A 24,180-nucleotide genomic window follows, 5' to 3' on the forward strand; every position below is an offset into this window, starting at 1 on the left:
ACATGCTATTGCCAGAATGTCATTTTGAGAAAAACTAGTTTTTATTTTCACTATTATTTAAATTCTTTCAAACTTATTTGAATCCACAAACAAATGAAAGTCGATTAGGAGCTGGGGAGAGTCTTTTATGATGGTCTTATTCAGAAGTGATCTTTTTAAAATTGAACTACTGTAGAAATTTATTAACTTTTCTTCAGGATCTTTCACTTAATGTTTTCTCTTTGTGCATAATATTGTATCTGAACTGGAAAGTCATTGGGTGGTTTGCATCATCTTCATTTCCTTAATAAACATTTTTTCGTGGCACTACTCTATATGGGCACGGTTCAAAATACTAAGAATACAACAGTGAACAATTCAGATGGATCTTCACAGTAATATTGTAGTGGGTAGAGATAGACTCAAATTTTTAAAAATTCAGATATATTGAGGGCCATGATGGAAATAACCAGGGCCAAATAATAAGAACCATTGAGGTGGAGCTAGGTGAGGTAAAGTGTCAGAAAACAACTGTATGAGGAGGATTTCTGAGTTGATATCTGGGGACTGTGAAAGGAGTCATCATGTTCCTATTCTTTAGCTCTGCTCAGGGCTGGGATTGCCACAAACTATTGACAGATACTTACTGAATGAATGAATCAGTTGAAGATGGTCAGAGATTCTGGCGTTGGCCATGGGAAGCACTTTAAAACTCCTCTAGAGTTTTATTATGAGGAGCTGTTTAGACAAGTTCTCTGGTAGATTTTACTTTGGGAAGGAAAGACATTTTCCTTCAATTTTTATTCATTACTTATTACAAAAGTGATTTCGCAATGACTGATTTCAACATTTCTCCCTGGGCTTCTAAATCGCCCTGGCTCTGAGCAAGCTTGAGCAAGTTTCCGAAAACAGGATTTTTCCTTAAAGCCAGACCTCCCAATCTGCCATAAGGAAGCTTTGCATATCCACACCTGTGTCAGGCGCAGAATGGAAGTGAGAAGGAAGTGAAAACAAGCCCAGTGGAGCCAGGTGATGTAGATTCAGAATTTTGCTTCTCCTAAGACATTTCCTGAGAGTAGATTGCAAAAGCTTGTACTTACAATGGTCTCTGAGACGGGGTTTATAGTGGATTATACATGAGCCCCATTTGTGCTTCTCCAAAACTATTTCCACTGTATAATTTTTAAGGCAAAGAAATTCAAACACACACGTATGAACCTTTATTGATTAGTTGAGTAACAAAATACATAGTGAAAAAATCAGAATGAATGCAATGATGATTGAGTCTCTGCCCAGTTACTTTTTCTGTTCTTATTTGTTTTTAAGAGTGAAAGCTATTGGCTTTTTTTGCTATAGTTTCTTCTTATAATTATTAATCTCGATTAGCATTATAAATCCTTGATATGAATTTCTCTCTTTGATCTTTCCTACTTGTCAATCAACGGTCTTTTAAACTCTATATTCTTTCTTTCATTCTTGACATGTGCCATTGTTCTCTACTCTGAATGCCTCCCCTCCTGTTCTTAAAAGCTGCCCAGAATCGCTAAGAAGGTATATTGCAGTATCAAGTACCATGGCTTCAGGCTCTGCCGCAGCTGCCCACTATTTCTAAAAGCTCCCTTTATTCTTTGCAACTGCACCGTCCAATTCAGATTGACAAATATCAGTTCCTTCCCCCTTACCTTTCACGCAAAAAAAAAAAAAAAAAGGCAAAATAAAACAAAAAACTCTGAAAGTGTAATAAATCCCTCCCTCTGTATAGTGTACATCAATACACCTTGTAATTGCCTTTCCCTGTTGGTTTTAATCCTTTGCCCTTTATTCTTTTCTTTTGTACTCTGACTTCCTCAGCATTACTATTCCCAGCCTTGAAATTCAAGTTGCAAATGCAGAAAACATGCCCACCCATTTAGGACAAACTGAAAGGCTTGCATTAAAGAGGCCAGAGCACTGCATCTGCTGATACTGCACACTAAAAGCACTCGTCATATGGTTCATAGAAAGAGGCAAGTCTTGATCTATGAGCTTGAGAGCACACCGTGGGGCTTGGTGGAAATGAGCTATACGGTAGTATATTATAGTATATGTACATTGTGTGCATGTGTTTATCTATATAGACATCTATATATGATTATATATATATATATATATATAAAATATTTTTTTATAAGCCATCATACTCACCCAGATGGAGAAATCTGGAAAGAGTCTGCCAACCATTGCCTCTGGGGCAGCTCTCACTAGGTGTGTGATTCCGTGCTAGTTCTGTGCTGTTCTGCTTGCCAATTTTAGGTAAGAATAGCAATGCTATTAGGAATAGTTAAATTACATTGTATGCAATTAAAACTTGAGAACAGTGTCCTTGGGAAGGTCATTTTAAAACAAATGCAAAGATTATCCAGTCTCTACTAAGTGGAATATATAAACTATAAGAGCTCTTTACTTCATACAGGCTATTAGACAAGCCTTTCCTTACAAGGAAACTGCAGAGTTACTCTGAAGTCTTTTTTGTTGTTTTATAGAACAATACAAATGAGCATTAAGTTCTTACAGAGCCATGGGCACTAGGACCCTTCAGAAATGTGAATGGGTCTTTTCCTGAACTCAGGGAGTCTAGGAGCTGAATAGGACCTTAAAGACAGAATTAGAATAGAGAATTCTCTCTGAGGCATTGAATAAATGACTCTGTGACCTACCTAACCCTTTGTTATTTAAAGAACAGTCCAGGGACCAGAAGTATCATCATCAATGGCATTACTGGAAGTCTGGTTAGAAATGCTGCATCTCAGCCTGGTTCACTCATCTTCATCAGAATTTATATCTTAACACAATCTCCAGATGATTCATGTGCACATTCGAGTTTGAGAAGCCCTTTTCTACCCTAACACACGTATTTTCTGAAGAATAATAACTAAATAAACTAATACTCTAATAAATAAAATGTGTTGCCTAAGGGGATTTGTAATTAGGGGAACTAGAGGCACACTACATGAGTCATTATGTCCATTCTTGACAACCACCTCCTTTTCTCACAGATCTCTCATTCCTTCATTAATATCCCAGGCTTTGTCAATGCCCCACCTGAGCCAGCCTTCTCCAGAGAGCATTAGTCATTTCCAAATCTCTTCCTCCTCTATCAGCATCCTCTGCAGTGGCAGAGGTGTTCTGTGTCTGTGCTGTCCACTGTCCACTTGTGCCTATTAAACATTTAAAATGGGGCTGGTGCAACAGGAGGGTTGGAGGAGGGCAACTGAAGGAAGAGTGGGGTCTCCATCTCTAGGACATAATAACTACTCAACTTTAACATGGAAAGAAGAGCTTCAGAACTTTTGTTTGACTATCTAGCATGATGGCAATTTGTCAGCTCCTGTTTTGGTAATTTGAATTTGTTGCAGTTTTCAGGAAGACTACCCTAAAACAAACTGGATTGTCATTTATGAACTGGGAGAAAGAGCAATGAGATTTTAGGATCATCTGGGAAGCAACCAGTTCTTTTGAAGGGGTTTAAACAAGCCTGTAACCTGGTATTCTTTAGGCAAGTGTCATGTCCCTGTTCATGTCCCTGAGGATTTTTCCAAAAAAAAAAGATGAACAGTCTGCTATACTTGTGATTCTCCTGCTTATGAGTGAATGAAGATCTAAACTGTCTTACTTTAAAAATATATATTACAAAACGTTTCAGAAATAATGATATAGACTAATTTAGCTACCATTCAGTTGTATTAATTAGTGACCAAAAGTAAACAAATTCTTCATCACTGTTTTTCCATGAAGTTCTACAATATAATTTTTTCACTCTTCCTATCAAAAGGTGAAGTCTACTTCCTTACCTGTAAATCTAGTTTGACTTTATGATTTACTTTGGTCAGTTAAATACAATGATGTGATAGTTTTGAGCCTAGGCTAAAAAGGTCTTGGGCTCTTCCATTTTCTTTTATAGAACCTGACATTGACATGTGAATAAGCCTGGATGAGGCCGCTGAAAAATGGGAGACCCCAGTGAGAGGACCTGGACATTTTACCTGTCCCAGCTGATGCCAACACAGGCCAGTCAACCCCAGCTACACACCAATTGGCTACAGACATGTGAGTGAGCCCAGTCAAGATCAACCCAGCCTAGGCTGTATCAGCCAACATGTCCAGTCTACTTATAGACTTGTGAAAATAATAAATAGTGGTTGTTTTAAGCAACCAAGTTTAGGGGGTGATTTGTTACAATATTGTCATAATAGTAGAAAACTGCTATATCAACATTATCATATTTAACACATTTAATGTTACTTAACATTTCTGAAGGAAAAAAGGTTTCTAAGGGCATGATTGGATTAAATTCCTTGAAATCAGAATCTAGTAGAGATGAAAGGGATATTAGCATTAGTTTATAGACTGTTTTACAGCTGGGGAAATAGAAGCCTAGAGAAGAGAAAAAATAACCTTGTATTAGACAGCCAGTTAAGAGCAGCACAGGATGCAAGTCTCCTGTCTCCAAGATCTTTGCAAGTCCTCAGTATGTTCTTTCATGAATTTGCTCTGAGTTTTGCTTGTCTGCCAACCAGCAAGCCTTTGAAAACAGTTTTTAAAAAGGAGATTACACTTATAGAGACCAATGCTTCCTACTTTACAATCTGATTTCTTTGATTTCTAAAGGCCCTCTCAATTCTTTGTTAAAAGAAATCTCAATTTTGCCATTTATCTTTTATGGAAAGATTAGTGGATAGCTTTTACCATCACCATAGCACTGCTTACTTAATCAACTATTATTTCTATTTGTAGTTTGTCAAAAATTTTGCATGTTATAAAAAGCCTTAGTGAATGTGACATGTTTTCTACTCACCACTGAGTGAGTTTTTTCACTGGTTTGTATTTACTTCCTTGGCAAGTCGGTACCTCAGTTTGCTTGTTCCTATTCTTTTTTAAGCACTGGTAGGCATTCATTGCATCTCAGGGTTTATAACATATTTTCATGTAAATTGTCTGATTTGAATTTCTCAATGATCCATTTTTATCCACAGCAAAAAAAACTGAGGCTTAAAAGCAGTTGTGTAGTTTGTACCAAGTCATGTGGTTGGAAAGAGAAGGGCAAGGTCATGATTCTAGATTTCTATTCGACAGTCTGATTTCTACCAATGATGTCACTTTGCCAATTTATAATCTGCACCTGTTGGATTTGTCTGGGTGCCAGTCATGCCCAATTTTCCCCTCCTTACTGAAATACCCTGGTCCAAATTGCTTCCCAAGAAAATAGCCCTAGGTTTTTCTTAGCAGAGAAGTCTTCCATGAGGGGTGATCTCAAGTCCAGGGCCCTTCCCTTTAGCTCCACAATGGTCCAACATTTAAATTAAGAAACTTGCGGGCCAGAGAGATCCGCTAGTCAAAAATAAGTGAATGGCAAACGTAGGCAGAGAGTTGGTAGCCAACTCCTTGTTCTAGTCTGTTTTCTGGGGCTTTCTGTTTCCAGCTCTGATCCATTCGTGCCCTTACATTAAATAAATGATTTTCCTGCACAGGACTTGAGTCCTATTCACACGATCACCTTTACTTTGTATAAGATTTCACATTTTTCAAAATAGTGATGTCATTTATCAGACAAAGCTAATTGTATCAAATGAAATGCAACTATTATTATCTCCATTTTCCGAGGGAGAAAATTACAGCTGTGAAGAGAGGTTAAGTGACTTGCTCAGGTTCATACATCAAGGTAATACATACTGTTCATACAGTCCTCCTACTTCTCAGTCCTAGGATCTTTTTTAAAAAATTGAAATTAGACATTCTTAAGTGTACTAAACAGTATGTCTCGTTCGACCCCTTTTTTGGAAAAATGTGCAACAATCTCCTTAGAGAGTATGTCAGAGGAGAGTTTAAGGGAGCCTCAGAGGACTGCTCAAAAAATCCTTACTGCTAACAAGTCTGTTGATACAAGATATATATTACCTCATGCTTTCAAAACCACACTGGTCTCTTGCCTTCTTGTAGGCTATCTAACCACAGTCAACACTTTAGTTAAGAATCATGATTCCATTGTCCAGCTCTTACATAACAATGCCAAAGTTCTATTGTTAATTCTCCAAAGAGAACATAGGACCTTCATGCAAACAAAGAGCTGACAACTTGCTCTGATGGTGGGGAATGCCTATGCAGATTGGCTGTATTTCGTATTTATGTAACCATCTGTGAGATACCAAATAGATTAGTATGTGATTCTTTAAATACTAGGCACTGCTGAATGTTTTTTGATGAGGAAGATGAAAAGGAAAATTATGGCTTTGAAAACAGTGCCTTGCAGACATCCATTTACAGGGAGAGATGTTGAGTGAGAGTCTCAACTGCTATAGACATCCATTGCAGGCAGGTCCATTTCTGGGGAACACAGGACTCCTCTGACAGCCCAGTTTGGCTCAGACTCTGACAACCTTACCAAACCTTCCTGAGAATGCACGGTGATTTTGGATGCTTCTCCCAACTTTCTTTCCTTCCCTCTCTCCTCCACAGGAGTCAGACCTGCATCATGGTCTGACAGCTCTCCCAGCCTCTCTTCTCATTTTTTTCAAGGCAAGTCTCCTAATAATATCTTTGCATGGTTAATCACATCTTAGTTTCTCCCACATTAGCAGCTGTTATTTGTGCATGTATGTTATAACTTTGAAACTAAATATCAATTCTATTTTTTTATTCAGTGTATTTAAACTGAAATTAAAAAAAGAAAAAAAAAAAACAACAACAGTTCATTCCGATGAGACAATTTGGAGAATTTCATTAAAAACTAATCAGCTTTTTACTTCTGGAAATATGCTTGCTTTCTGAAAATATGTTTGCTGCATGCAAGAGCTCATACAACAGCTCCCTTGCACTTTGCTCCAGTTATAAATATAACTTTGTACTACAGCAGCTCCCACTCCCTGTAGCAATTTGTGTTTACTTGTTACTCATAGCAACTCCCACCCTTCTCTATGTTACTACTTGAAATCTGCATAGCAACTCCTGCTGTACATAACGGTTTATGTTCAAAATGACCAATCAGATTATGTAAAATTTTCCTATAAAGGGAATGTTTCAGCTGAGCCCACTGCCCAGATCTTCAGAGCACTAGCTCACCTGAGACATCACATAATAAATCTTGAATTCTCCTTCTCTCTGAGTGAACTGCGTGGTTTTTCGCTGGCCTGGGTTTTGGAGCTTTAGGGATTTTTCCACAATTTATTTCTCCCACCTCTCATACCTCATTTCTGGCAACCACCAATGTGTTATCTATATCTATGAACTTGATATTTCTTTTTAGATTCCATATATGAGCTATCATAAGATCAGACAGTATTTGTCTTTCTATATCTGACTTATTTCATTTAGCATAATGCACTCAAAGCCATCCATGTTGTCACAGAGGACAAAATTTCATTATTTTTTTATTTATACCTACCTTGTTGAGCATTTTTACCATAAATAAATGTTAAATTTTGTTAAATACTTTTTTCCTGCATCTATTGAGATAATCATATGATTGTTACTCCTCATTTGGTTAGTGTGGTATACACAGAGACTAATTTGCAAATGTTTGACCATTCTTGCACACTTGGAATAAATCCCACTTGATCATGATGTATGATCTTTTTAATGCATTGTTGAATCAGTTTGTTAATATTTTATTGAGGATTTTTGCATTTATGCATCGGAGATATTATCTTATAATTTTATTTTCTTATGGTATCTTTGTCTTGTTTTAGTATTAGGGTAATGCTGGCCTTATAAAATGAATTTGAAAGAGTTCTGTCCTCTTCTGTTTTTGGAAGAGTTTTAGAAGGATTGTCATTAACTATTCTTTGAATATTTGGTAGAATTTGTGAGTGAACCCATCTGGTCCTGGACTTTTGTTGTTGGGAGGTTTTGATTATTGATTCAATGTCCTTACTAATAATTGGTTTGTTGAGATTTTCTATTTCACCCTGATTCAGTCTTGGTAGGTTTTATGTTCCTAGGAATTTATTCATTTCTTCTATGTAGCAGGTCGTATGTTTCTAGGAATTTATTCATGTCTTCTAGGTTATCCAATTTGTTGGCATACAGTTGCTCATAAAATAAATTTTTAAATTATTACATCATCTCATATAGTTCTAGTACTAGGTCATGGACAGATACCAAAATAGTTTACTTTCCCCATATATATTCCAAAGCATAAAAAAATCCAAAACAAGCCTAGGCACAGCTGCCGACCAGGACTGACAGGCCAGCCTTGTGCAGTACAAGTGGTGGGCAAGATAAGACAGTGGTTGATATGTCCCACTGTAGCATCTTGTCCAGAATGCTTTTCAAAAAATTTTTTTTTTAAATCACAGAAGTCTCTTTCTATACCTAGGACCTGAAGGAGATCAGAACTGGCAGAAATAGTCAGTTTTAAATCCAGGGCCCTGAGTAAAAAATTGAGAAAGAATGCATTACCCACACTAAAAAACAAAACCTCCTCCGCCTTTCCGCTGGCCTCTGATCCAAATGGAAGAGGAAGGGAACAGAGAAACCAGAATTATTTTTTCACTGCTGTTGCAAAAATGGGAATTGTTTCTAATTGCATTCCAGCAAGAACACTGTAACTGTGTTCTTAATCCCAGTGCATCCCAAATCTTGGTTAAGCAGCTGTGTAAGTGGCAGAACGTTGATGCCTGAAGCTTTCATTCCTTCTTCTTTGCTTCAATGCAAAGTAATGGGACTTTTCTATTTTTTCTATGTGTGTGTGTGTGTGTGTGTGTGTGTGTGTATAGTATTTTTTTCTGCTTCAACCCATTTAAATTAGTTCCCCGGAAGGTAGATTGGTCCAAAGGTAAGCTCTAGGCTTGAGCATTGTTTCCCAAACTTTAATGAGCATATTAATAATCTGAGGATTTTGTTAAAACACAGATTCTAGTTCACTAGGTTGTTGGTGAGAACCTGGTATCCTATATTTCTAACAAAGAAAGGGGACTAAATTGATGCTGTTGGTCCAAGGCCCTAAAGTCATTCTTGTCAAACTTTAGCATGCCTCAGAATCACCTGGAGAAGTTTTTAACACACAGATCCCAGGCCCCCATCCCAGAAATCTTGATTCAGTAGGTCTCACGGGGCACCTGAGGCTCTGCATTTGTAATAAACTCCCAGATAATGTCAGTGCTGTTTTCCTTGGACCGTACTTTGAGTAGCAAGAGTTTAGTGAACATATCTAATGGAGATGTCTTATAAAATCTGACCCTTTCTGCTGTCCGATTATTTGATATGCATGGAAAACTACATTCAGAAAACTGCTGAGTTATTTTTGCTCTGGAAGATTCATTTTGCTTACAATTTAACTTTAGAAGGGTAAATGTATAAGACTAAAAACTGCATAGGTCTAGAATGTAAATGAGAATCATGGAAGAGGGTAAATAGCATAAGTTTACAGTTAGGGAACACTGACTCATCAAAACCTCTCTTTAACCCTCACTTTTAACCTTTCTCATTATAAGTAAGACTTCCTCAGCAATACCTAAATTCCATAACCGTATTTCACCTCTGGTTTAACACTGCTTCCAAGGTTACCAGAACATAAAGACAAGACTCAGAAAATACCAAAAGCTGTCTAGGCCCCTCAAAATTCTGATAAGAATCAAAACCCATTTCTGGGGAGACAGACTGCATGCTAAATATTAGACAATTTATATCTCTGCACAATACAGTAATTCTATACCTTCCCCATGGCCTGTGTGTTTGGGCTGTGATTGTTCCTTTACGCATAAATCTTATACCAATCCAACTAGCAGGGGAGAAATCTGAGGATATATGCCGCTGGTTATAGGTCTATTATTCCAAAACCTGTGCCCTAGACCCTTGCTACTGAAAGTGTGGCCAGCAGCATCAAGATCACTTAGCAGCTATTTAAAAATGCTGAATCTCAGGCCATACCTCTCACCTATTTGACCAGCATCTTCATTTCAACAAAATTCCAGACAGTTCCTGTGCCTTTTAGGGAAATACTTAGGTTCACTCTGCCACACTGCCTCTCTACCAAGGAAGGATTTTTGCAGAGTCATTTTCTTTATTGGAAATGATTTAGCACAGACCCGGTGAGACATCAAAGGCAGTCATTTTCATCACCAGCAAAGGGATGGTTTGATTGCTTTGGGAGGAGGACCGTTTGGCAGTACATCAGAGTTCAGGGTTGCTGCATGTGCTGACACAGGCAATTCCTGGCTTTCTTGGGCTGAACTTGAGAACTGATGTGCAACTATTGTCCAGAAATAAATTAGATTATGCAGCAGGGCTTTCCCCCTGGGAGTCTGGTTTTTTAAAGGATTGCTCTAAAAACCTCGAACAAGGTCTTCAAGATGGTAGAGTCAAATTAAGGAAGAGAAGAATAATATTTCACTTACCTTTTGGGGAACAAAACAGATTCGAGAGTAGTATTTTTCTAGGAAGAGAAAGTATGATAGGGCATAGCTCTCTACCTCTGGATTGGAAAAACAGCAAGGTGACATTGCCAAAAAGCATGGACACAGGGCAGAGGACTGGGGCTTATTTTTATAATCTGCTGCACTCCTGCTAAGAGCCTCTCATCTGTTCTTTTTTTGAAACAGTTATTAAGACACTGTTCTCACCTAAAGATTACATTTCCTTGTTCATGGGTTTATTGCTTCTCCTAACTAGATATATTTGTGGACAACTGCAGGCATGTAGGGGCTCTGGTTTGCTTCCTCAAAAATGCAGGTTATCAAATACAATGGAGACAGATGGAAGAAGAAAGTCAAGAGAGCACAGGAATTTAATGTAAATTTAAATCTCAATTAGATACTAATACTTCTAAAATGTGCTTAATGAAAAAGACAATTAAAAGTGTTGACAAGGATGTAGAATAACTAGAACCCTCATACCCCAGATTGGTATAGCCACATTGCATAATTGTTCTACATTATTCAATAAAGATGATGATATGCATATTCTATGACCTATATTTTACTCTTAGATATAGGTCCAGTGGAAATAGTAAATAAATTAACCAAGAATGGTCATAGTAGGATTATTTGTAATATCCCCAAATAGGAAATACCTCATATGTTTATTCACCATAGAAAGGGTAAATATATTATTTTGTAGTTTTACAATTGGAATACTATACAGCAGTGAGAATCAATGGTTTGCAACTACTTATAATGATATGATAAATTCCACAAATCTAAGATTGGACAAAATAAGTCGAAAGAGGACTTGCTATATGATTATATTTATTTAAGTTTAAAAGCAGGCAAAACCAATCTATGGTATTGTAAGCAAGTAAAATGTTTTTCTATGGGGGGGTGAGTATTAGAGAGGGAATATAAGGGGTTTCTAGGGTGTTAGTAATGCTCAGTTTCCTGATTTGGGGACTGCTTACATGAAATGTTTACTAAGTAAAAAACTTAAGCCTCTCCATGTAGGGCTAGCATAATTTTTTGCATGAATATTATACTTCAGTAAAAAAGTTTTAAGAAAAAGAGATAGAGAAGAGGTCTGAAATGAGAAAAACCTGAGTTCAACCCCAGTTCTACTGTGTGGACTTGAACAACATTCCTGAATTCTCTGTTCCCCAATTTCTTCATCTGCACAATAGTGATAATTTAATATTATCATAGTCTTTATGAGGATTAAATTTAAAGATGTGTGTAAAGCTCTCAGTGCCCAATAAATGTTAGTTCTTCCTCCTGCTTTCTGTAGAAAATGGCTAAAATTTCAATTACTGTGCCAGATGTGCAAAGTACAATGTTTTCATTATACTATTGCACAAAATCGTGTTCTCAGTTTTGCTTCTAAATGGCAGGTGGAGAGGGAGAGCGCACACATTTCTGGGCTCTTCCTATTTCATTACCTATGAGTGTGAATATTATGAGTTTGGGGTGTTATATCTTAACTGTGTTATAACTTCATGTGTCATTCTATCATCATTGATGGCATTTATTCTTCCCTTTTGGTTTTATAGTTTTCCATATTTAAATTTTAACTAATTATTAATAGCATTTGGAATAATGGTTCCTCAAGGAATTTTATAGCACCAAAGTTATTACTTTAATGAATAAATAGTACAAAACCTCACTTGTCCCATCTAAGAACATAGAGCCATTTAGCCTTCAGCTGTGAGCTTCAAAATGATTCTGAGGCATAAATGAGTGAATCATGCAAGAACAGCCTGTTCTGGCTTCTGACTCTTTTTTCCAGAAAAAAGGGAATACTGCCTGTGGGTGGCATGAGGCAGTAGGAAATCCTGACTCCAGCTTCCTCTGTTTTTGTTCTCAAGCCCTTTGGGGCTACCTCATTAGAAAGTGGAGGAGAGAGAAGCTTGTAAGAGATTTTAAAGATGCTGAGAAGTCTGGCTGCTCCCCAAAGCGCTCTGCACAGTGATATTCACATGTACGTGTACACACACACACACACACACACACACACACACACACACCATGTCTAACAAACTCTGTTGCTAAGACTGGTTGTTGTCAGCCAGCCAATATTAAGACTTTCATGAAATCAAGGTTTTAACAAGAGGAAAAATATTCAAAGGTCTCAGCGAGATGGGGAAGCTCACCTTCTATTTCACTATTTTACTGAGACCTCAACCTTGATCTTTCATTTCCAGATTTAAAGGAGAATCAAAAGTTATTTGGGGAAGGGCTAGGATAGAAAATAATAACCATAACCTTAAAGTATTGTAATAAGTTTGCATTCTTCACAACAACCTTACTATAAAGTAAGCAGTTTTCGAAAGATCATTTTGTATACAAGGAAACTGAGTCTCTGAGAGGCAGACTATTTCAAACTCAAGTTTCCAGATCCTAACCTGGGACATTTTTCTTCTGCATTTTATTCAAGTCCACTAAAAAGATATTATCATTACTATATGTTTAATATTTTTATGGATGTAATGAGACTGGAGCAAGAACTATAGAAGCAAGCTAGGAAAGAAATGTGTCTATGTATAATGGTCCTTGGGTTTGGTAAATCATGAAATATGATAGAGCGAAGGTAGGCTGAGGCGTCACGAAGTTTAATGCTTGAGTTGTGGAAGCCTATTTACAGATAAAAAGAACTGGTTAAGAGGAATTGAGAATTTGGAGAAAATACATAGATGTCAGGTGACAGGAAAACTTCTAACTTGTACTATCCAGCTGGTGATTTGATATGTGATATTTGAGCCCAATAATAACCAGATATGATTATTCACTAGCAGGTAATTGCCAAAGTAAAAACACTGAAAGTTATTTCTATTTTAGTGAGAATGGAAAAGGGAAGAAAGCAAGAAAATACAAGGTCTCTAAATAATTTTTAGCTTAAATTTTCACCTATCACTTGTGTGAAGTATCAGGGGAATAAACATAAGTGATCCATTAGAGTTTCTAAGGCAATTTGCTATGTTGCTGTGAGAAATTTATAGGAAAATTGATAAAATATTGACTTTAGCGACATGGCCAGAAGACACTTAATTATAAGATTATTTCATCTATAAGAAAGTTGAATATGTTCTCTGCAAAGACTGCCTTAAGATGATACTGTATATTCATTTTTTATCTTAAACAGAAGGAATACATCAGTTGATATAATAATGATTTTCAAAAACTGTGTACTCTAAGTAGTGATAATAAAAATGTACCTGAATGCTGAAAAGAAAATTGAGATTTTGAAAAGAGGAATGAACTTTCAAGTCGACAAATATTGAAGTTCAGGGTAAAGGTCTGTGTTAGAATTCAGAGAGATGATCCCTTTATTACATGTTATTGAGTTCCTAGGAAAGATAGACATAGAGCTGATGAGTTCTCAGAAGGTTAGTTCAAGTGAGTGGGAGACATGCACGCATGGGATAGTCCAAATCACAGATGGATTCACTAAGAGGTGTCAGGACTATTGAACTTAGATTATTGAACGTGGCTGCTTACTGGACTTACATAAGAAGGTTTAAAAAATACTAATGCTTGGATCTTGCCCCCAGGGATCCTGATTTAATTGTCCTGGGGTATGGCCTGAGTATCAGGGTTTTGCAAAGTCCCCAGGTGACTCTAACATGCACCTAAGAGTTAGAACATGTGGAAGCCCAGGATCACTTCCAGATAGAGTAACTTGCTTCCTGGATGGGGTTCTATTCCTGCCCTTGAGAAGCTCTCTAATTGTTTTACTATTTCTCTTCTCCTACCTCTTAGCATTCATTCTATTTAGAAATTTTTGTCTTTCTTTCTTGAAACTGAACTAACCACAACAAACAAAAGAAAACGAGCAATTATTACATCCAGGCAGCAAACAACCACTAACAATGATGGATATCTTAGTTTATGTAAGTAACTCCATATACACATGCTGTGTTAAGAGTGGAAGGAATGCTTTCCCCACACCTTTACAACAAAAGCTCATCCTTATGTTGGCCTGTGGTGTGATGTGTGAGTTAACTTCGTTCCTCTCAGAGTTTGTTAGTGTCTGGTAGAAGCCATTAGGGGCCGCATTATAGTACAGCCTATTTGCTTGACAGGTAAGGTTTTGTAGCAAAATTTTCTCACTCTAGGATAATAGACAAGGAGTCAGCAAACTACAGCTCTATGGGCCAAATCCAGCTGCTACCTGTTTTATTGATAAAGCTTTATCGGAACATAGCCATGCCCATTCATTTACTTATTGTCTGTATCTGCTTTTGCTCTACAACAGAGTTGAGTAGTTCCGACAGAGACTGTATGACCTGAAAAGCCAAAACTGTTTACTATCTGGTCCTTTACAAAAAATGTTTGCCAACTCCAGTGATATAGGCATTTCCATGCTTCAGTGTTAGCATTTGCCAACAGTGGTAGTTTGATTTAAAAAAAAAATATGGCCAATTCTTAACCTCTCCCTAAATCCATCTTCTTTTCAATATGACTGCAGCTTTCCCCACTGAGAGGGGAACTCATTTCACCAGCCATTTAATCTAGGCTGGTCTTGTGGGTTGTTTCAACACAATGTTTAGGAAGTGACGCTGTACCCATCCTCAGCCTAGGCTTCGAGAGCTCTGGCCCACTTTCACTTGCTCTCTTGGACTCCTACCTCTGAGAATAAGCCTGCTAGGTGGTGAGAGACACACATAGTCTAGTTTACCTCATTGCTTCAGCTAATAGCCAACCGACATCCAGAAGAAATGTTCTCTTGCTAAACTGTGACCAATCACAAATGTATGAATTCTCCTGATCAAGACCAAAAGAAGTACCCAGTTAAGCACAGCACAAGTAGCCAATCTGAAGATTCATGGACTAAATAAACATGTGATGTTTTAACATACTGTATTTTGTAGTGGTTTGTTACACAGTAAAAGCTAACATTAAGACTTAGGTCTATAAGTCCTGTTTTAAAATTTTCTTCTCTTTCCTCTCTGTTTTCTAAACCAGACTGTCCCAGTCTTGTCCACAATCCCCAATCTGAAAACGGAAAAAGGGAACTACCAATAAAAAGAAAAACAGAGTGATTCCATGGCGCTTTTGCCAAACACTAAGAAACACAAAAATAACAATTTGGCTTTCAAATAGGAATAACAAATCTGCATAGAACTCACATATAAATACATGTTGATAGCTCCTTTATATAATGAAAAAAGTATATATACATATATATTTCAACTAGTATTTACTAAACTAGTAATCTCTATGCACTAAATACTCCTTCTATCTTAAAGGGCTCTACTTCCACATGTTTTATGGAGTACAGTAGGTCCTTGAATAACATTTTGTTCAAAGTCATTTCGTTATAACATTGATGAGATGCCATAACACTTAACTTTGTTTATATCAACGAGCCAATGGTAAAATTGATTTTGTTACACGTAGTTTTTCTTAAAATCACAGAACCTATTCAATGACTTTGCGTGAAGACTTACTATATTTAGGTCTTAGTTAAGTGTCAAATTTTCATCAAAGCCCTCCCTGACAAGCCGACTTACAATAGCCCCCTATGATCTATCAGATTACCATGTTTTATTTTCTTTGTAGTATTTTTGCTATGTCAGATTCTTATTTATTTGTTTATTTACTTCTTTGTAGTCTGTCTCTTCCCTCAGGAATATGCTCCATGAAAGATTACGCTTCTTGTTAACTGTTGTGTCTCCAGTACTTAGCACAGTGCCTAGAACATGGCAGATCTGGGTCAATATTCCTTCACTGAATGGTGTATTCTTGCCTCTCATAGTGATAATAATAATTTTTATCTACAAAGTACCCCCCTGGCAGTGGCTGAATTGGAGCCACTGTTTTTTGAGCAAGTGAAAAAAGCAAGAGTGTATAATTTTCAGTGACCGAACATTTTCAAAGAACAAATTATACAAGTCTCTGGCTATCCTTCTCTATACATATCCATAATTTTACTATTACATTAAGAGATACTGTCTCACTGTCACCAATGTGGCCACATTTTCACAAGCAAATAAAGCAAGTCATTGGTTTTGGGGGAGAAATATAAGCAGATGAAGATTTCCATTCTGTAAGACTCACTACAAACCACAGCCCCATACGTAAGCAGAACCTAAAGACTTAAAAGGTCTAAAATCCACAAGCTCAGGAAGACACCCAATTAACAGAGATTAAAATCCAAATATGACTCATACACCTATTGGAAATGCCAGGCAATGTCAAACAGTACCCAATCTTGTTTTGCAACAAGGTTAATGTTCTGTGCATTGTGGGGGTTGGAGATTGGAATTACATTGTAAAAAGAAACTTATAAAATACTCTTCCCATCAAAAAGTGTAATGAGTAGGTTTCACCTATGCTCTCCATCCCCAAATGATTGAACCGGCATTAGTGCCAAAAAATTGGAAATGTCTTAACATGCATTAATTGCTTAATGGTTGTGTTGTCTGCTTGAGAAGGGTGGGGTGGTATTTAAGTTGCTTAATGACTTTACATTTTCCCATGGCAAAATACTTGTGATTCGGTTAGGCTATAATTAAAGAGTTATATAAACAAGGCCTTTGGAAACAAATGAACTGGCTTCCTTGGAAGGGAGATTTTGGTCAGCTCCAGGTGTGTGATACTTCAGGCCTTTCAGGAGGCGAGAACAACCAACCCAGCCCCACCTTCCTCTTCACCTTCCTCTTGTTTTCATTCCTGCTTTTTTTGTGTGCTTTGCTGAGTGTAGGTTACGAGGGTAAGGGAGTAGTAGACAGAAGAGTAAAAGAATAAACAACACTTTATTGTTCGGAAACCATTTTAAAACAAGTTGAAATATATAAGTAATAAGGACAAGCAGGACAAACTGAGAAGAGCCTGGTTACCTTGAAGCTAGATAGCCTAGTGATGAGAAACCCCGAGGGTAGTGTGGGATCTGTCTTGTAAAACCAGTTGATAAAATGTTTATTACTGTATAAGGATCGGCCTTTGAACTCACATGGTTTGCTCTCAAGTATCCCAGAAATAATGTCTTCCAGGAGCAATGATGTTAAATTTCTTACCCAGAAGACTCTTGTAATGGTGAAAAGAACTCCTGGTGGTAAAGGAGGCCTCAAGCAGGGAAGATGGCATTCTTTCTCCCAAAGGAAGCGCACAGGTAAGGATAATTGAGGGAAAAAATCCAGGCTTTGTCCCCAGGTTTATAGCAAATCATTACCTTTAGGAGTTATAGGTCCTTTATTAGATCCCTTATTGCAATCCCCTCTTGCTTATATATATTTATAAGGAAGGTAGGGATTGAGAGTGTCCCCTTATTAAACTAAAGGTGACTTTTGATTTCCTAGATTTCATCTTTTTGTATGTTGTAATCACTGCTATATTTGATGGTGAGTCATATATCATGTTCATTGAGCTAAGTTTCCCACTGAAAATTCATAACCTATTTTTAAATAAAAACAAGTATCAACTAAAAATTTACTTTTCTTAGTAATTTGCACCTCTTCAGGTTTCAGACGTTTGAAATTAAATCCTATAAGGAGTTCATTTATCCCATTCCTAAAGCCAATAAACCCCATGAGCTCACTTTCCAATAAGATTTATTGGCAATTCTTCTAAGGCAAGAATGTGAGGAGACAAGCTGGGGGCCTTTGCCTCAGGTGCTGTGGTAGATTGATGGCATTTCTGGCCCTGTGTGTGACTTCCCTGAATCTAAGCCCTTTGCACTAAGACTCTGAAACTCTTTTCACCAAGAGGCGGAGTCTGTTTTCTCTCCTTTTGAATCTGGACTGCCTGGTGACTTGTTTCTGTCAATAGAATGTGGCAGAAGCCTTGCGTGCTTCCCCTCTCTCTCTTAGAAGCTTTGTCATTCTCCACGTGAACCAGCCCAGGCTAGCCTTTTGGAGGAAGAGAGACAGGTAGATAAGATTTCAGTAGTCTCGGCCAAAGCCAACATAGACCAGCCTAGAGTCAGCTGACCTTCAAACATCTGAGATTGCCCAGCACAGATTGGCAGAGCTGCAGAGCTGCCTTCCAACCTCCAGCTGACCACAGAGGCATGAGCAAGCTCATCCAAAGCCAGTAGAACCACCTGCTGGCATGTTGGGATACTATGATTTATAAAAAGAAATATGTATTTTGTTTTTGCCTCTTTTTTTTTTTTTTTTTTTTTTTTTTTGGCACAGAGCTCCTAAATTTCCTAAGTGGTGAGAGGAAAAGAGATATGTTTTGTTACATTAATAGGATGACTGGTTGCCCTAGTCCTTAGGTGCAATAAAAACTAGGATGACAGAACCTAGTTTAAATATTTACATACACATATGTACCTGTTGGCTGGCTAAATAAAAAGAAACGGAAAAAAGAGAAAGAAAAAGAAAAAATTTTTATAACAGATTTTAAGACACATTTCAAGTTCGGTTATTGTAAAATTTTTTTTTTAAGTATGTATTAGTCTAAATGTAAAATGATATTTAGGAAGCCACCAATTCCAGTTTTCAAGAATTCGACCAGGTTATACAGAAATCTAAACGTGGTGGGGGAAAAAAGACATAAGCTTTAAAAATAAGACTTTGTCATTATGAGAAGTATACCGCAGGATGAACGAAACAGGAGGTAATTAATCAGCAGCACTCAGAAGCCAGTAATCATACACAAACTCCGCTCTTTCAATCACCAAAATCACATTCTTTTATACTCAAGTACAACCAAAGTCTTCTCCAAGCATTGGTATGTGGTCAGCAGGGGAAGCGTGGCCTGGCAACACTTAAGAGAAAGGAGATCCCACGGTCTGCAGGGAAGGGAGAATTGACCTCATGATCATAGAAGAGGGGAGAGCTTTTGAATGTAGCAGATGTTAGGAAAAGATTACATGAAAGATAACATTAGAAAGGGAGCAGTGTTTGCATAGTAACATATTAAGAATCTATCCTTTTAAGAATTTAACTTTTTCTAACCAATAAATACAACACTATCTTATTATAGAAGGTCTTATTTCCTCAACAAAATAAAATAATATACAAAACAAACTGAATGTGGGGAACCTGTGTTTCTCTCTGAAATGGGAAATCTCACTTGTGCTTACCACAGGTACTAAGTGAAAACTGAACAGTGGAAATGTTCATTGTTTATTATTGCTATTATTTAGAAATGAACCCAGGATAATAAGAGGCAAAGGAAATTTCTGGATTAATGGAACTGTTCTGAATCTTGGTTGTGGTTATTACAGGGTTTATACATTTGTCAAAACATATCAGATAGCATTTTTGAATAAGTGTAGCTTATCATGTTTAATTATATCTTAACAAATGGCTTATATAATGTTTCCTGAACAGCAAGGAGCACACTTGGAAAAGAATCATCTTCAGTATATTTCATGAAAGGAAACTGAACCTTCATCTTCAGATTTAAAGTAGCTTTCTAAAATGCTTTAATTTTAAAGCCCATCATCACCCTGGAGACACCGTGGGCTAACGGGCTTATTGGCAGTCAACTATTCTGTTCTCCTTGGCAAAGATTAAAGTGAGCAAATAAAACCTGAGCTTTCTAAGTTGATAGTGAGGAAGAACATGAGCTGGCTACCCCCTGTTATCTCCTATATCTGTCAGTCCTGTCTGAGGTTTAATCATATTAAAGTAAATGCTCATTCCCCTCCTCTCTTCATGTGAGTAGTCTCTCCATGTCCACTGTTCAATGGATCTGGTTAAAGGGGAGTTTGAAAAACTTGTCTAGGTGTCAGATCATTCCAATGGGGTTAGAATTCCTGACCTTAAAAAGCAAAGCACTTACAATTTCAAAAACAACATCAAACAAAACACCACATACACTCACACCCCACTCCCAATCAAATATATATGCTCAGCATTCCCAAACTAATGCTCACTTATAAATACAGCAAGTGTCCCACATATTTAAAGACAAGGCATGCTCTTTTTTATTTCACTTTTGTGTTTCAGTATTTGCTTATAGTTTATTTTGAGGTGAAATATATATACAGTAAAATGCAAAACTATAAGTATACAGTTTATTGATTTTTGACAAATGGAAATATCCATATAAGCCATACCCCTAGAGATATAAAACCATTTTATACAGTAAAATTTTTTAAATTAAATTTTAATGATTGTTGCTGGTATATAAAAATGCAATTTACAATTGATATGCCCCTCAACTTTTGAATATTCTAAGTAGATATTTATACCATCTTCAAATAAAAACACTTGTTTTGTTTCATCTGAAGTCCTGATTCCTTTCATTTCTTTTTCTGGTATAACTATATCATATAAGACGTCTAGTACAATGGTCAGCAGATATAGTCATAATGAATACCATTTTTTTCAGAAATTGATCTTTTAACTTCTAAATAAATTGTTTTTGCTATTATTAGCTGCTAACAATACATTTTTTAACCATAGATGGAAGTTGAATTTTATCTAATATTTGTTTCCGTATCTATTTAGATAATCATATAGTTTTTCTCCTTTAATATGTTAACGAAGTGAATAACATAATCTTACTTTCTAATGTTAAATAAAATTTAGGTTCTTGAAATAAATATAATTTGATAAAAATTATTTACTTTTTAATGCATTAAGTAATTTGCTTTGATAAGATACTACTTAATATTTTTATATCTATGTTTATGAATGATATGGGACTATAAGTTTTCTTTTTTATAATATCCTTGTCTGGTTTTGGTATCAAGATCATGCCAACCTCAAAAATGAGTTGGATGATGAATTGCCTCTTTGTCTGTATTCTGAAAGAGTTTTTGTAGAATTGGAATTATCAGTTTATAAAATTTGTAGTAGGACTCATTCTTAAGTATTCAGTAAAATTTGTTATATTTTTTGTTGTTTTAATTTCTGTTTTATAAATAAACTTTTATTTTTTAAGAATGGTTTTAGATTTACAAAAAGTTGAAAGATAGTACAGAATTGCCATTAGCCTCATACTTAGTTTTCCCCATTAACATCTTAAAATAGTATGACTCGTTTGTCACAACTAATAAACTGATATTGATATTCTGTTATTAATTAAGCCCATAGTTTATTCAGATTTTCTTAGTTTTTACAAAATGTCCTTTTTCTATTCCAGGCTCCCATTGAGGATACCAGATAGTAATCATATCTCCTTTGGCTGTGATAATTTCTTGGACTTTCCTTGTGACCCTGGCAATTTGAGAAGGACTACTCAAGTATTCTGTAGAATGTCTCTCATTGGAAGTTGTATGTGGCGGGGTGAGGTGTTTTTTTCTTTTCTTTTCTTTTCTTTTCTTTTCCTTTCTTTTCTTTTCTTTTCTTTTCTTTTCTTTTCTTTTCTTTCCTTTTTTTTCCCCCTCATGATTAGATTAGGGTTATGAGTTTTGGTGGAGGAAAACCACGGAGGAAAAACACCATTCTCATCATATTAGATCAAGGGTACATCCTATCAACATGATTTATTCACTGTTGTAATCATCTTGATCACCTGGCTGAGGTTGCGATTGTCAGCCATGTTCCTTTCTTTTATAAAGAAAGTAGAAGTGTCTTTCATCTCCTTACAGCTCAAATTCAGGGACCATAGGTCAGCAGCATCCACATCATCTGGGAGTTTGTTAGAAATGCAGAATCTCAAATTCCATCCCAGAATGACTGAATTGGAATCTGAAAGTTAATTGAATTCCTGGGTGATTCATATTATCATTAACATTTGAGAGCAGTGTTTTGAGATAATCTAGATTCCAGCTTTTTTTTTTTTCTGTGAAGAGCCTAACTGTAAATATTTTCAGCTTTATGGGCTGTAGGATCTTTGTCACAACTAATCAACTTGCCTTTGTAGCAGAAAGCAGTCATAGCAATACGTAGACAAACAGGTGTGTCATATTTCAATTTCTTTTTCTTATAGACACTAAAATGTTTGAAACGTCTTTATTTTGCTTCATTGTTTGTGTCTTTTATTACCCTTCTTCTAGTCCCTACTATAAAATTCATGCTGAGGAGTTTAAGAGGTGATAGGTTAAAAAGTCTGAATTTCTTTGATTTCTCCAGTCCCTGTAGCAAGGTCCTACCCATTCAAATACTAAGTTATTTATGGTTAAAAACAAAACAAACATGAAAAAACAAAACCCTGCTTTATCTCACATGATTCATTTTATTAAACTTTAATAATTATAATCTCTACTTTTCACAACAGAAGTGTATCAACTCCCTAATTAGTATATTATTTTATTTCAAACTATTGCCATCTCTATAAATTGAGCTGCTGTGACCTGGGAATCTCTTTCCTTGAGTAATAACTTCAGTTGACCATCTCAAAATAAAATTTGGAAATGATAATGAGACATATAGAAAGGATTCCAAGCTCACTCTTGTTTGTTCTCTCTCTCTCTCCCTGCCTTCTCTCCCACTCTGCCTACCACACCCCACCCCACAGTTTTCCATATACCAGTATAGCCCTAAACAAGAGATTCTCAAACTTCAGCATGTATAAAATCAGCTAGAGTACTTGTTAAAACACAAATTCAGAGATCCCAAACAGCATTTCCAATGAAGTGTTCAGTGGAACTAAAATTCTGTTATTTCTCACAAGCTCCTAGGTGATTGAGAGAATTCTGGTTGAGAACCATACTTTTGAGTAGCACGGAACAATTTAGTAAAAGGGGGCCAGAGAGTCCAATGTATGCTAAGGTATGAAGATTAAAATAATAAAACAGACATTATTTGAAAGAATCAAAATCTACTGGGGAAAGTAAATACGAAATAAATGACAGTGTAACAAATTAAGAGGCATGATATAGTTGTAGGGGTCCCCGACCCCTGGGCCACAGACCAGTACGAGTCTGTGGCCTCTTAAGAACTGGGCCCACACAGCAGGAGGTGAGTAGCCGGAAAGCAAAAGAAGCTTCATCTGTACTTGCAGCCGCTCCCCAGCACTAGTATCACCTATTCAGCTCCACCTCGGCTCATCAGGCATTCTCATAGGAGTACCAGTCCCTGATGCCAAAAAGGTTGGTGACCACTGATATAGTGCATTAGTTTTCTATTGCTGCCATAACAAATTACCTGCAAACTGTAGGCTTAAAACAACACCCATTTCTTATCTCACAGTTCTCTAAATCAGAAACCCAGTGAGCTTGACTGCGTCCTCTGCTCAGGCTCTCATATTGTGATAGCAGAGGCTGAGCTAACCATTTCTTTTAATGGTTGAAAGCTGTTCACTTTCCTTCCCATAATAGGTAAGGAACTTTTCAGTGTCACAGCTCATGTGGCACAGACCACCGGCGGCCCTGGTCGGTCACTCCCCATATGGCCCGCCAACCAATCAAAATACACTTTCCTTATATAGAAAGAACATGAGAAAGTATAAGAGGTATATAAAAGGGAAAGCCCCACTGCAAGATCAGGGCTCACTCAGCCTTTGGATGTGAATTTGGTGAGCCGGAGCCGGCACCAATAAACGCTACTTCCTGCTTATTGCCTCAGTGTCTCGTCTCTCTGTCTAAGTATCCTGCAACAACATGGCTACCATCCAGATATCAGCTGGGCTGTGTTCTCATCTAGCGTTCAGGTCCTTCTTTCAAGCTTTCAAAAGTGTTGGCAGAGTTCATTCCATATGGTTATAGGACCGACGTATCCATTTTCTTGCTGACTGTTGGCTGGGGTTAATTTCAGCTTTTAGAAGCCATACACAGGTAGGTTCTCACCACATGGACCCTTTCATTTTCAGAATTTTATGTGTGTTGAATCCCTCATGTTGTGCATCGTAAACATCGTTACTCTCTGACCCCTAGACCCAGATTTAAAGGACTCATAAGATAGGTCAGGGCCACCTGAGTAATGTCCATTTCTTAAAGTTAAATTTAACTTCAAGTTTA

The 24,180-nt window shown here is 36.9% G+C and overlaps 1 long non-coding RNA gene across 2 annotated transcripts; it reads left to right on the plus strand.

Moving 5' to 3' along the window:
* Positions 1-865: 865 nt before the first annotated feature.
* Positions 866-22,145, plus strand: LOC107507105. Of its 2 annotated transcripts, none has more exons than XR_001596077.2 (4): positions 866-1,008; positions 3,920-4,065; positions 17,372-17,490; positions 21,423-22,145. It is a non-coding gene; the product is annotated as an uncharacterized LOC107507105 (long non-coding RNA). The 2 variants fall into 2 exon arrangements; XR_001596078.2 differs by having other exon boundaries at positions 17,400-17,490.
* Positions 22,146-24,180: the final 2,035 nt, after the last annotated feature.

The sequence above is a fragment of the Rousettus aegyptiacus genome, unplaced genomic scaffold (assembly GCF_014176215.1).
Source record: "Rousettus aegyptiacus isolate mRouAeg1 unplaced genomic scaffold, mRouAeg1.p scaffold_m13_p_12, whole genome shotgun sequence".
NCBI classification, from domain to species: domain Eukaryota; kingdom Metazoa; phylum Chordata; class Mammalia; order Chiroptera; family Pteropodidae; genus Rousettus; species Rousettus aegyptiacus.